Source organism: Platalea leucorodia (genome assembly GCF_965183815.1).
Source record: "Platalea leucorodia genome assembly, chromosome: 1".
Lineage (NCBI taxonomy): Eukaryota > Metazoa > Chordata > Aves > Pelecaniformes > Threskiornithidae > Platalea > Platalea leucorodia.
The window spans coordinates 128,242,981-128,256,956 of NC_138823.1; positions in this window are offsets into that span (position 1 = coordinate 128,242,981).

Genomic DNA, 13,976 nt, shown 5'->3' on the forward strand with positions numbered 1-13,976 from the left:
CATCCTAGCTGTGCAAGGACTGGGATCAGCAGTTGTGTGGACTGTATGAACTGAGCAGCTACAAGCAGTTTCACAAGGCAGATGTAACGGTACTTCTGTTCACTGGAAAGAAACTGAGTGCAAACTTGTAGGCAGATGGTATGGTTCTACTTATGAATGTTTCCATGTACCCATATGTGGGTTTTTATACTATGATCTGCACTGTAGCTACAAAGTGAAGGATGTTCACTGTCACCCAGGTGCACAGAACTGCAGCTCATGTAAACATCCTTCAACTAGCTCATGTACCAAAACAGTTCAGGTATTATAGCACACTGCACAAGCCCACCAGAACACTGACAGGTTCTTGGCAGCTGAAGCCCACACTGCTATGACTTCAAGACTGCAGAGTCCCAGGCTATATTATTTAAAGCTTTCTCAGGGATGCCTGTGCGTACCTGTGAACAGATGCATTGTAGATATCCCCAGCACTCTTAATGACATGCAGAAAGCAAGTTGTTTAGAGCTTTGAAAGGCTCTGCAATTCTTTAATGTATCTTTACAGCACTTATGTGGGAAAATACCACCATCCAGCTGAGAGTCATCAGAAATATTCTGTTGTTCTAGGGCTCCAAGCTCAGCACTCTCAGTCTCAGCTCCATTATTTACCTAGACATTATTCTTTCCATGGAACCAAATTACTGATACCAATTTGAAAACAAATCTGCCAAAAGGGAAGGTATCAACCATGTGCTTCTGTCTTAGAATCAGCCCCACTGAGGACACTCATGAATATATTGTATATATTTCTTTTGAAAACGAACCACGATCCAGCTAGTAGTCTTCTTACAATAGTACTGTTTCCTGTAGTTTCTAAGCAAAGTACTCATCTACAAATGTCCACTCCTGCATTCCTTGTATTAAAGGTTCAGATCAAGAACTTCCCCAACTTCAGGTGCCCTTGCATTTGATGTTTCTGTTCAAACTGTGCTGGGTTCTAAGTTTCAGGCTCTGATCTGAACTCATATCTGGAGTTCGGACACAGTGTTTTGTTCTGGATCCTATTCTCCCACAAATGTTAAAGTTACAAGTCTGAGGTGAAATTCTGTCCAGAACTTCTCAATAACAGCTATCAAAAGGCTAGGTTTTGCTTTACTGAAAAAAAAACCTTTAGCAAAAAAAGATGAGACAAATGAAGCAGAGAGGGGGGAAAAAAGCAGAAGGCTTCTGTCAAAATCAGAATTTGTCAAATTTGTTCTCAGTCTCATTCTACTTCCTTACTTTGTTTAGTTCCCTCTGATTCCTCCTGGTAAAAATTTATCATCTCTATTTTATTCAACTTTAGTCCTCTTACTTGTTGGTGAGGTAATTTTGAACCCACATGCCTGAAAATATAACTTTAGCGGTAAGTAAAGGAAGAAATGTATCAAGTCTGGGGACCAGAAGCTATTAGTCAATGTACAACTGAAGTTTTAGAAAGAGCTGTGGCAGTCAGGATTACTGAAATGTAAACCTTCGGCTGTGTGATTCATTCTGTACTAGTAATCTTAGGGATAATGGCAGCACCCTGGACTATAATTTTTAAATTACAGCATGGCTGGGACATCTTACAGAATAACTTGAAACAGGGTTAAAAAAACATACTGTGAGAGCATTCTCAGGAAATATAAATGAGTGAGATTAGGGCACAATAGGTACATGCAAACGTAAGATCTATATTTCAGATTTTTCTTCTGGGAGGTAGAAATGAGGTTTGTTTTAACAAATGAGTGAATTAAAAAAAAACCCTATTTTCCAATGTCACAGCACATGTTAAACCAGTTTTAACATCCCCCTTCCCCCCAGAAAAAACCCAAACCACAAAATGATTCACTGTTTCATTGGACAGAAAACAGTGAAGAAATTAAAGTAAGGACTCAATGGCAATTACAGAGCTTGGACAAGAGATATTTGAAAGAAAAGAAATGAAAATGCAAAGAGAAGACCAGCAACCTCTTCAGAACATGTTGTGAGCTGGTTTATAATGACATAATAATGCTGCCTCATTAGCCAAATGCTAGCCAGTCCTTGCGGCTGTGTAGGTTTGTGTCCTCTAGGAGGAGAAACTGGTAAGTCAGGTGTATTCATTAGAGCAGTCTTGCTTATTTCTAAAAAACATAGTTATAAAATCCTGTTTCTCTGACTGCAGTGGGAAAAAAACCCCACAGTAGCACATATCCTTGTTAACCACATGTAAGTCTGCTTCTCCAGCAACTTCTATGTTCAACAAGCTCTCTCTGCTCTGTCCCAAGGCCGTTCAGATAATTCAGAGATGGAAAGATTCAGACACATACAGCCACTCTCTGTTATACTTTATTTAATAGACTGTACAGCCTAATTGGAAAAGCAATGAGACACTATCATTGATTCATGATTTCTATTATTTATTAACTGCATTACACCAGACATAGTCCTAAGCAAGGACTTTGATCATGATCATTTACATAGAACTACGTTGCTTGTCTATAGAAAAACATTTTTCTCTTGAAAAGGACAAAATTCAGGATACTACATGTGATGATAATCCAGAAGGAAGATTGCAAGATTTGTTCAAGCAGAGAACTGGGATCTTACACTTCATAAAATATTTTTATAACTCTTGGTTTCATGTACATGGTGGAAATAATTTTCAGCAAGAAGGTGGTGAAAATCTAAAAAACTAAGGCAATGTAGGTAATTTTGGGGTGCGTTTTCTGAGTATGGTCCATATTTGGAAGATTTCTCCCAGGAATGAAACACTCTTTCATAGAAGTGTTTCTATTAGATACCGAGATATAAAAAGTTGTCTTCCTTTGGAAGCTGGAAAAGAAAAAGAATATAACACAATGTGGGCATGCTATACATGTGAGTGTTCAAGTTCAAATAGTTCATGTTGTGTTTATGTCCCAACTATAAAGCAACCATCTATGAAATTCTGCTTTACTTTTTCTTGTCTTTGAATGAGTGGGAGAGTTATAAATAAAATGTTGTTCAAGGAGGTGTATAAATAAATTGGTATAATTAGGTGTCATAATTAAGGTGCCCATTGCTGTTCCAGACACATTTACATAATTGTCAGTGCTAAAATGAAAATAATTGTTTGTCAGAATTGCTTCTGTTAAGGCTGATAGTTCCCTACTTTGTATAGTTTACTCTAAGTATTTGTTTAGAAAATATTCTAAACTCTGAGCATAAAATGACTACACACAAGCCAAAATCTTCACAAACGAACCAGCAAACAAAATTTACCACCTTGAAATTCAGACGAAATGTCTTGCCTGGTGTCTTGTAATACCTCTTTTGCATAGCGGCCAAACTCTGCATGCTTTCAATGTCCTGTATAAGATTTATGCATGATATGCAAGTAACTGCTTTGCAAATCAGAAAGGCTAAAAAATTCTTGTTTTATAATAAATTACAATAAAAGAAAAAGCCCTTTAGACTGGTTCATTGGGGTTTTTTTCACAATTTGCTTTTATGAGCTGCATTACTTATGATATTCATGAACACCAGAGTACACTTACACAAGTATCAAGAAGCAGAGAACTGAGTCTTGTGCCAGTTCATGTAATGCAGCTTTTAGACTACTGCCTTAGAGAAGCAACTCAGATTTAGGCTTAACCAGTATATGACAGTGAGTATTGTGAGTACTTACAGTTTTGTTTTATTGAGTAACAGACTAACCAGATATGTTAAGTGAAAATGTTTTTATCCAAAGAAGAAATGTCTTATCAAAATTATATTATTTAGAGCTAAATGATTTTCTATTAGTATAAAGTAGTATTCGAGCACAGCTGCAGTAATTTAAGATACTGGCACACGTGTAGGAATAACAGATTTTATAAATCCTCTAAGATCCTTTAGAAACAATGGAAGAAATTACTTGTACAGCTGCTATGACTTTTATTGTCCTTAATGCTTCTCCTTTTCCCCTACACTTACCCATCAAAATTTCTCTTTTTCTCAAATTAGAAGATAAAATTCTCCACGACAGGAGCAATGTCATATTGTGCATTTAAACAGGCAGTGCTCCCAGTTTTGAGCTATTGATATTAACCATGGGTCCAAAGCCACAATCAAATTACAATAAAAATAGTCCTATAGCAGATGTAGTTTTATTGGGGGAGAAGGGACAGGTAAGGTACAGAGTGTTCTGTTTCCATCACTATTAATATCATCTTGACTTCATATGGTAGAAGAAACTCTCCATCAATATCAGAGTTAGATGCACACCTCTGTGCATAACCAAAGATTTATTTTCAGAGGTATTCAGAAGATGAACAATGTAAGAAATGAAAGAATGAGTTTGGAAGATTTACACTTACTTTATATACACGTTATTTTTATATGTCTATATATGCATGTGTGTTTATTATTTCTATATGAATATATTTAAAGAGATGGAGGTATATTTCTTCTTTTGAACAATTTGCTCCTAAGAAAACTGTTGTGCCTCTTCTTCCGTAATGCAAGAACAGGTTTGCCATGGGCAGTAACAAAAGAGAAATTCAGTATGGTCACCTTTTCTTGCATAATAGTGAAAAAGAGGGCCTTACTGAAGAAATATGCATCTATTCTTTTAATTTTGTTTCTGTAATAATATCATTACATTTTCCTCATCGAGAGTGGAGAATAAACAATCAAAAACCTTTGATTAAGTTTGGCAAACTCCTTTTCTTACATGAGTATAACAGTCATTAACCTTTTAAAATGTAAACTACCTACCTGACCAGGAAAAAATCTAAATATATACACTTGACCAAACTGTTTTGTGATTTGATTTTTCAATTAAACAATATCATTCAACATTTGAACATAATATTTACATTCTTTCCCATATTTTACAGCTGATCTACTTATAACAATGTCAGCGGTGTTATGAAAAGCCATCAAAGCTAATCTTGATTGACTAAGAATAGGGCTGACATCAAGCTCTTGAATATCCTGCTTCCATGTACAGTCACTCTAGCTTTAATAGCATTAAGCTTTCTGTGCACTAGAAGATTATCATAATTTTAAACACCCAAACTAAACCAACTTGAAATTCTCTCAAGTAGTAAGGGTCTTGCAAAAAAAGAAAAGAGATGGCATAGAGAAAAAATAAATTCCAGGCACTCTCAAGAACCGTGCTTGCCAGGCCTTTCGGGTTGGTTTTATACAAACAGTTCTACCAGCCCTTCCAAATTATTTCTGCTATTGATTTAGGCCTAGCTGGACCTACAGTTTTTACTGTGGAGATACGCCAGGTCTCCAATTTTACAGGCACGGCACTAAAAAAAATTGCCAGAAAAAAACCTCCTCCAATATCCTTCTAGTGAGCTTTCTACCTGAGAGCCCTCTACAGAGAAGACTTTGCTTCTAGCTCTTTCATGCTCAAAATGGGCTTTCATCAGCAATTGGAAACAATCTTTTCCCATAAGGAAAGAGAAAGATAAGAAAGAGAAAATGTTTCTAAGGCAAATAGAGTTTAACCTATTTTGTAGGTCTTGAAGGTAAGGAACACTCGTGTGGATTTAATTGGAACTTTGACAAGAGGAAACCTAGACAGAGTATTATCACTTTGTCACAGTAAGCAATTTTAAAATGAGAAAGAATGAATCTCTAGGGAAAAAACACAACCAAAAAGAAATCTATCTGAAAACTGGAGGATTGTTTTTCATAGATTACAGAGCTGCTGTCTGAAAGCATCTGGATGTCATCTAGTACAAGGTCCCCCTCAGAGCAGGATTATTGCCAACACTTGATCAGGTTAGCCATGGCTTTGCCTAGCTGAGTCTTGAAAACCTCCAGGGGTGGAGATCCCATGGTCTTTGGGAAACCATTCAATTTCCATGCCACTCACCTATAGATTTTCCTCATGTCCGGTCGGAACCTTCCAAACTGCAACACATGACTCTTTCCCCTTGCTATATCATTTCTCAGTACCAAGAATGGCTCCATAATCTTTATAATTCTATTCAAGCAGCTGTAGGCTTCAGCTGGATCTCTCTTTAGCAACCAGTCCACCAGAATAAATTAAACCAGTTCCCTCAGCCTCTCCCAGTAGGTCATGTACACAAGAACCCTAACCATATTAGCAGGCCTCTGCTGGAACCTCTCCAGTTTCTCAACATCCTTCCTGAACCAGGGGAGCTATGACTGGGCAGGTACAGCCTCACCAAAATCAGAACCTCTAGATGTTTTTTTTTTAACTGTTTGAAACCTAAATCCATTTGGAGTATCTTGACAACATGAAAGGCTCTTCCCGTGAGTAATAAAAAATAAGGTAACCTTGTCTGCTTATCCAACTTTAACTGTTTTGTTCTATAGACTTAGAACTGTTTGCTTCTCTTCCAGATGACTACTTTAAACAGTCTCTGGGACAGAAAGAGGACAGTGCTTTCTGAGGTAGACACGTAAGCAGCTACAATAGATGGTATCATCAGAGGTCTTTGGTGCACAATAGCTGAAGCCATGATGTGGTCTTTTTCCATTGCTCCTAGGTGTGCCCAAGGAACTCAGCTCAGATTTTCTTCCCATAAAGTAATTCAACAGCTTCCTACTGTTTATAACCTTTCAGACAGCAAGAAATGCAGACACTTTAAAGCAACCCATTCATTTTACCTGAGCTTGAAGGATTGTGGAAAGACTACAGAAGGCTATTAACATGGCCAGCAAAAATAGAACAGCTCCCACCAGAGAGTGAGAAAAAAAATCACACTGACAATGCAGCCACTCGCAACAGCCATTACCATCAACAGAGAAGCAAAAAAGAAGAGATTTCTAATACCGTACATAATTTTAAGATTAGTAATAACAGTGAGTGGATAAATTCACTTAATTATCAGCTTGCCTGATAATCTGGGTTGACAAGAGACCCCAGTTGCCATTGCAGCAAGCTCTGCCCCACCAGGGCCGTTGATGCCTCTGCCCTGCTGGCCTTGTGGCAGCTCAGCCCTCGGCTCGCAGCTCTCCGTCCCATGGGCAGCAACTGGCCTTCGCAGCATCCTGGCTCCCCATGATCACAGGACAGCCTTCGAATTTTTGCACAGGATTAAAGGCAGCTCTGAAAAGCCTTCCAGATGAGACAACGGTACTAGAGGGGATCTGCAGTCTTTCCCCCAGGGGAAGGTTGTAAGAGTTTTGCTGTGGAAAGTAAAAAGCTGTGTTGGCATGAGGATGGTAACATCAGTTTTGCTCCAAAGTGTCTTTCTTACCTCTGTTCTGATATGTGAAATCACTCTTTCTTAAACTGGGAAGCATTAAAAACTAAAGACGCAGTACAGACCTCCACAAAAATGAAGTTCTGACTTCGTTGTCCTTGTTTATCAGGGAAAACACCATGCTTTCAATTCTTTCTAAATCTGTAATAGTAAGACTGTAAGTTCCCTGAGGCAGAAACACTCCTTCATTTTGCTTTTGTATAGTACCTTGTAAAATGGGACCACACTCCTGTGTGGTCTGCAGGGAGTACTGTAACAAAATGAATAAGTAATGCTTCCAGGAAACACATCAAACACAGACTACGCTGCATCACCTACTGCACAGAACATCAAAACCACTAAAAATGTCAACACAATAAACTTGCACAATGCCCTGGCAGAAGGTAACATGGAAGCAAGTGGTTCCCAAAAAATGTTGGAAATGTGTACTCTAAAGCACTGAAAATGGCATATTTTGTTTATGTGTAATAAAAAATAAGGTGAGGCTTGTTGGTAGTTGATTATTAAATAGGTGAATATTAAAAAAAGACATTTCTATGTATGTGTAATTATTACAGGTATCGATCGAAATCTAAAGCTTGTAAATGTACTTCTATAAAAATTAAATTTGAATGAATAAGTTATCTGTTTGTAGGCACTTAGGAACATTCTCTAAATTATATCAATATTTCTTTAATTATGTTTAATAAAGAGGTTACTACAAAAAAGTAGTCTGCAATACCAAGTAGTCCATCTTGGTCGATTTTTCCCATGTGAGTAATAAATCCTCCCTATTTGCCAACTCAGCCAACAGATATGCTTGATTGAGTCAGGAGAATTGATAGCCTCTCTGTAAAAATCTATTACAGACCAGATCAGCATGTCCATAATCTCAGGGTTCTGCATCAACTCTTTTTCTTTCTCTGAAATGACCTCACTTGTGAATGAATCAGGCATTTTACGAGATTGGTAAACAGAACTTACATTTATATTTGTTTGGTATTTTTCTCCAAATTATTGACTAATAGCTAGCTTAAGGAAACTGCAGGAGAACCCTCCCCCCAACAAAAGACCAAACTGTGACGATTTTTAAATTGCCATCAATCTCCATTATGAAAGTACTAAACACTAGTAATCCAAACCTAGACTGTCTAGAACAGAAATACATCATCAGCACAACCCATATAATAAGCAACATGTTGTCTGAAGCACTCGATAGTATAATAAATTATGCACAACTCATCCAATGCCACCCAAAAGCCCTCTCTGGGTGGGAGCTTCTACTTCAGTTCTCCACTCTTTAATATTGCCTTCCCCAACTCTTCTACATATAGATGAGGCTGCTCCCCAAAGAAAGTGTTAAGTGCTATGAGAAGGGGAAACTGATTTTTAAAAATAGGTAAGCCAAGATGCCAAAAAAGAATAGCAAAAGACATATAATTAATAGAGTCTACTATTGATAATATCCTTTAACTAGGAAAGCACAAAGTCCTATGCTATCCTGAAAGGGCAACCTCTGATGATGGGAAGTTATTGGCATTTTCAGCTGCGTTGGCTTTATCACGTCTACTCTACTTAGTAACTGTGACGGACACTTCATGTCAGGGATTTCGATGTCATTCAGGCTAACGGGGTTTAGAGATGATATATCTTTCTTGCTTCAGATGGGAACAAAGTGTACAAAGAAATTGTGTGGTCACACTTTTCAAAGTTAAATGCAGACCAGAGGAAAAAAAAGTTAATGTGCCTCACTGCAGTATTTGCTCTTAGCATGCAGTTGCAAGCTTTGAAAGTCCCGTTTAAGTATCTCTTTTTTAAGATAAATACCTATTAAGTAATGTATATGCACAAGCTGAAGTGTTAAATGGTTTGTTGAAACCTATTAGAGTACACAAGATGATAAACATAAATTATAGCTAATATACTGCACCAGTGATTTTTAAACATAAAAATTACTGACACTGTAAAAACACACTTGAGTCATCGTAGCAGCATAATAGCACTAATCCATGTTTATCCAACCGTGCACTTTTCAAAAACAACACAAACCTCTAATAAATGCTTTGGCTTCACCTTGACAACTTATATGGGTTATTGCCTCGTTCATGCCTGGATAACCATGTGTTATGACTTAAATGTTCTTTAATATCAATTTATGCCTTGAAGAAAAAGGATTGAATAACATAGTGTACATATGGTTCAATTTATTACAGCAAAACAATCATTTTAGTTTGAAGATATTTTCTCATGGTGCATATCATAGAAATCTTATTCAATAGAGCTCTCAATAAACCAGATTTTTTATGTCACAATAAATGAAACTAAGGCAGCTAATTGTTGCTAAGATTCTAAATAGATGAGTCTATTTGGCTTTCTTGTCAATCAAGAAATAAATTCCTTAACACTTGTATTTCTGGATTCTAATGTCTCTAATTGGATTTTACACTATCTGATTAACGATGTAGTTTATAGACTACTGTAAAAAAAAATCTGATACTTAAAAAGTGGAAGAGGAAATTGTGGGCTGTCAGCATTAATGGAAAAGGCCAAGACAACATTGAGTAATTTAGTGTTTTTGCAAAATGGCAACGAAAAACATAAAACCTGGTCAATGATGCCTCATTTGTGGCACTCTTGTTGTGTGTCTGTGACACTAAAAAAGACCCCGGAGTGCTGTTCTGAAGAATATTAAAATATGTAATAGTCTGTACTGTAAATGGATTGCAGGTTTAGGAAATTACAAAACAAAAAAGAAATCCAAATTTTAATTTAGAACGAAAAGCAACGCATAAGCTTAAAATTCAACTAATAGACTGGTGATAAATAAAACTCTTACAGAAAAAGGTACAAGCACAAGGCAGAAAGAATGCAGCAAAATATCCTTGTTACTTCTGCAGCACTCATTTTTACTGCCAGCCTCATTTTCGTGAATTTTTCACATTTTCAAAAGATGTTTATGATAATCTTTCAGACAAAAAAATCTTCTCATATATGAAGAAATGGCAGTCCTAAAAGAATTGTGGCTGCAGACACACAAGTATGTCTGTTGTCATGCAGTCTCTATTATAAGGTAAAGCCTAGGATGGATGATGAGCCAACCTCAGTTTATGGGTTAGGATTAGGGAAGGGAAGGGAAGGGAAGGGAAGGGAAGGGAAGGGAAGGGAAGGGAAGGGAAGGGAAGGGAAGGGAAGGGAAGGGAAGGGAAGGGAAGGGAAGGGAAGGGAAGGGAAGGGAAGGGAAGGGAAGGGAGAGGAGAGGAGAGGAGAGGAGAGGAGAGGAGAGGAGAGGAGAGGAGAGGAGAGGAGAGGAGAGGAGAGGAGAGGAGAGAGAGGAGAGGAGAGGAAAGGAGAGGAGAGGAGAGGAGAGGAGAGGAGAGGAGAGGAGAGGAGAGGAGAGGAGAGGAGAGAAGAGAAGAGAAAGAGAAGAGAAGAGAAGAGAAGAGAAGAGAAGAGAAGAGAAGAGAAGAGAAGAGAAGAGAAGAGAAGAGAAGAGAAGAGAAGAGAGAAGAGAGGAGAGGAGAGGAGAGGAGAGGAGAGGAGAGGAGAGGAGAGGAGAGGAGAGGAGAGGAGAGGAGAGGAGAGGAGAAGAGAAGAGAAGAGAAGAGAAGAGAAGAGAAGAAAGAGAAGAGAAGAGAAGAGAAGAGAAGAGAAGAGAAGAGAAGAGAAGAGAAGAGAAGAGAAGAGAAGAGAGAAGAGAGAAGAGAGAAGAGAGAGAATAGTTCAGTTGGAAGGCATCTACAATGATCATCTAGTCCAATTGCCTGACCACTTCAGGTCTGACCAAAAGTTAAAGCATATTATTAAGGGCTGACAGGCATGGGGCATTGACCATCTCTCTGGGAAGCCTGTTCTAGTGTTAACCACCTTCTCGGTAAAGATGCTTCCTCATGTCAAGTCTGAACCTCCCCTGATGCAGCTTTGAGCCATTCCCATGCATCCTGTTACTGAATACCAGGGAGAAGGGATTAGCACCTCTCTCTCCACTTCCCCTCCTCAGGAAGCTGTAGAGAGCAATGAGGTCACCCCTCAGTATCCTTCTCTCCAAACTAGACAAACCCAGTGTCCTCAGTCGCTTCTCTCCTTAGTGGGCAGACCAATACAGGCAACATTGTGGTCAGTGTCTGCTACAGACAACGTGGTCAGGAAGAAGTAGATGAGACCTTCTTAAGACAACTAGAAGAAGCCTCATCTTTACAGGTCTTGATTCTCATGTGGAAATTTAACAGCCCTGATATCTGCTGCAGGGGCAACACAGCAGGGCACAAGCAATGCAGTGGAGTTCTGGAGTGCATTGATGATAGCTTCCTAACAGAGGTGATCGAGGAGCTGTCTACAGGAGGTGTTCGGCTGGACCTGATTCTTATAAACAAGGAGAACTCATCAGGGATGTGAAGGTCCGGGACAGCCTTGGCTGCAGTGACAATGAGATGGTGGAGTTCAGCATCCTGAGAGGAAGGAGCAAGGCTAACAGGATCACAAGCCTGGATGTCAGGAGGGCAGATTTTGGCCTATTTACAGATCAGGATGGAAGAATCCCATGAGATATGTTCTTGGAGAGAAGAGGGATCCAGGAGAGTTAGTTGATTTTCAAGCATCTGCTCAAGAAGGGTTCATCTCAATACACAGGGAGTCAATCAAGTAAAGGGGACAGGAGACCTGCATGGATGAACAAGGAGCTCCAAAATAAAAAGAAAACATACAAGAAGTGGAAGCAGGGTCAGGTGACCCAGGGGGAATATAGAGACATTGAGTGTGCAGCAACAGGGTTAGGAAAGCGAAAGCCCTGCTGGAGTTGAATCTGGAGAAGGATGCACAGGTCAACAAGAAAATCTTCTACAGGTATATCAGCAGGAAAAGGAAGAGTAGGGAAAACATGGGCCAGCTGCTGAATGAGGCAGAGAACCTGGTGACAAGTGTGTGGAAAAGCCTGATAATGGATTCTTCACCATCGTTTATACCAGTAAGATATGTCTTCAGGAATCCCAGGCCCCCATGATGGGGATTCCAATTCCAATTCCCATTCCAATGGGGAGAGAAATCTAGAGGAAGGTAGAGGAAGATCAGATTAGGGAACATTTAAACAGATTGGATGTACACAAGTCCATGGGACATGATGTCATATGTCCATGAGCACTGGGGAAGCCAGCAGATATCATTGCAAGCACACTCTTGATTATCTTTGGAAGGTCAAGGCAACTGGGGGAGACTCCTGAGGTCTGGAAGAAAGCAAATGTCACTCCTATCACCAAGAAGTGCAAGAAGGGTGACTGAGGGAACTATGAGCCAGTCAGCCTCTCAGGGATCCTTGGGAAGGTGATGGAGCAAAATCTCCTGGAATCTCCAAAATACTAAGGACAAGAAGATGATTCATAGTCAGCATGGATTAGTGAAGGGGAAATCATGTCTGACGAACCTGATAGTCTTCTACAATGTGACGACTCGCTTGGTGGAGGAGGGAAAAGCAGTCATGTTTATCTTCACTTTAGCAAAGCATTCAACACTGTCTCCTGTAATAGCATCTTCATAGATAAACTGCTGAAATACAAACTAGATAAAAGGACAGTGAAGTGAGCTGAAAACTGGCTGAGTTCAGAGGGTTGTGATCATGTGGCACAAATCCATCTGGAGGCCAGTCAGTAGTGGTGCACCCAAGGGGTCAATACTCAGGCCAATGCTGTTTGACATCTTCATTAATGACCTGGATGATGGGGCAGAGTGCATGCTCAGAAAGCTTGCAAATGATAGAAAACTGGGAGGAGTGGTTGATATACCAGGTGCCTATGCTGCCATTCTGAGGGACTGTGACAGGCTGGAGAAACGGGCAAACAGGAATCTCACTAATTTCAGCAGAAGAAAATGAAAAGTCTTGCACCTAGGGAGGAATAACCCCATGAAATGCACACTGGGGGTCATCTGGAAAGCAGCTTTGCAAAGGAGGACTGGTGGGTCCTGGTGAACAGTGAGTTGAACATGAGTCAGCAATGTGCCCTGTGGCAAATGTGGCCAACAGCATCTTGGGCTGCATGAGGAAGAATGTTTCCAGCAGGTTGAAGGAGGTGATTTGTCCCCTCTATGCATCACTGGTGAGGCCACATCTGCAGTGCTGGATCCAAGCCTGGGATCCTCAGTGCAAGAGAGATGTGGACATACTGGAGAGAGTCCAGTGAAAGGCCACGAAGATGATGAAGGGCCTGGAGATATGATGTACAAGCAGAGGCCGAGACAGCTGGAATTGTTTAGCCTGGAGAAGGCTCAGGAGGATCTTATCAATATATATAAATACCTGATGGGAGGGAGTAAAGAAGATGAAGGCACATCAGTGGCCTTCTCAGTAGTGCCCCATGAAAGGATGAGAAGCAACAGGCATAAAGTGAAATACAGGAAATTCCATTTAAATATAAGAAAAACCTTTTTTACTGTGAGTGTGATCAAACACTGGAACAGGTGGCCCAGAAAAGTTGTGGAGCCTCTGTCCTTGGAGATATTCAAACCCAACCGGACATGATCCTGAACAGCCTGCTGTAGCTGACCCTGCTTTGAGCAGAAGCTTGTACCAGAGGATCTCCAGAGGTCCTTCATAACCTCTATGATTCTTTCAATTAATTAGTTACAATCCTTACTGATGCTTACTTAGAAGATTTACACCCTAGTTCATTCACAAAGGGATTTAGAACGTGTCTAATCTTTATCTAAACCTTCTATGCTTACAGAGGTGTCTAAGAGTAAAGTTCCACATTTTAGGCTTTTCTCCCAAAGATCAGTATTTCTAGCCAAAAGAGATTTTATAATAGTACCTTG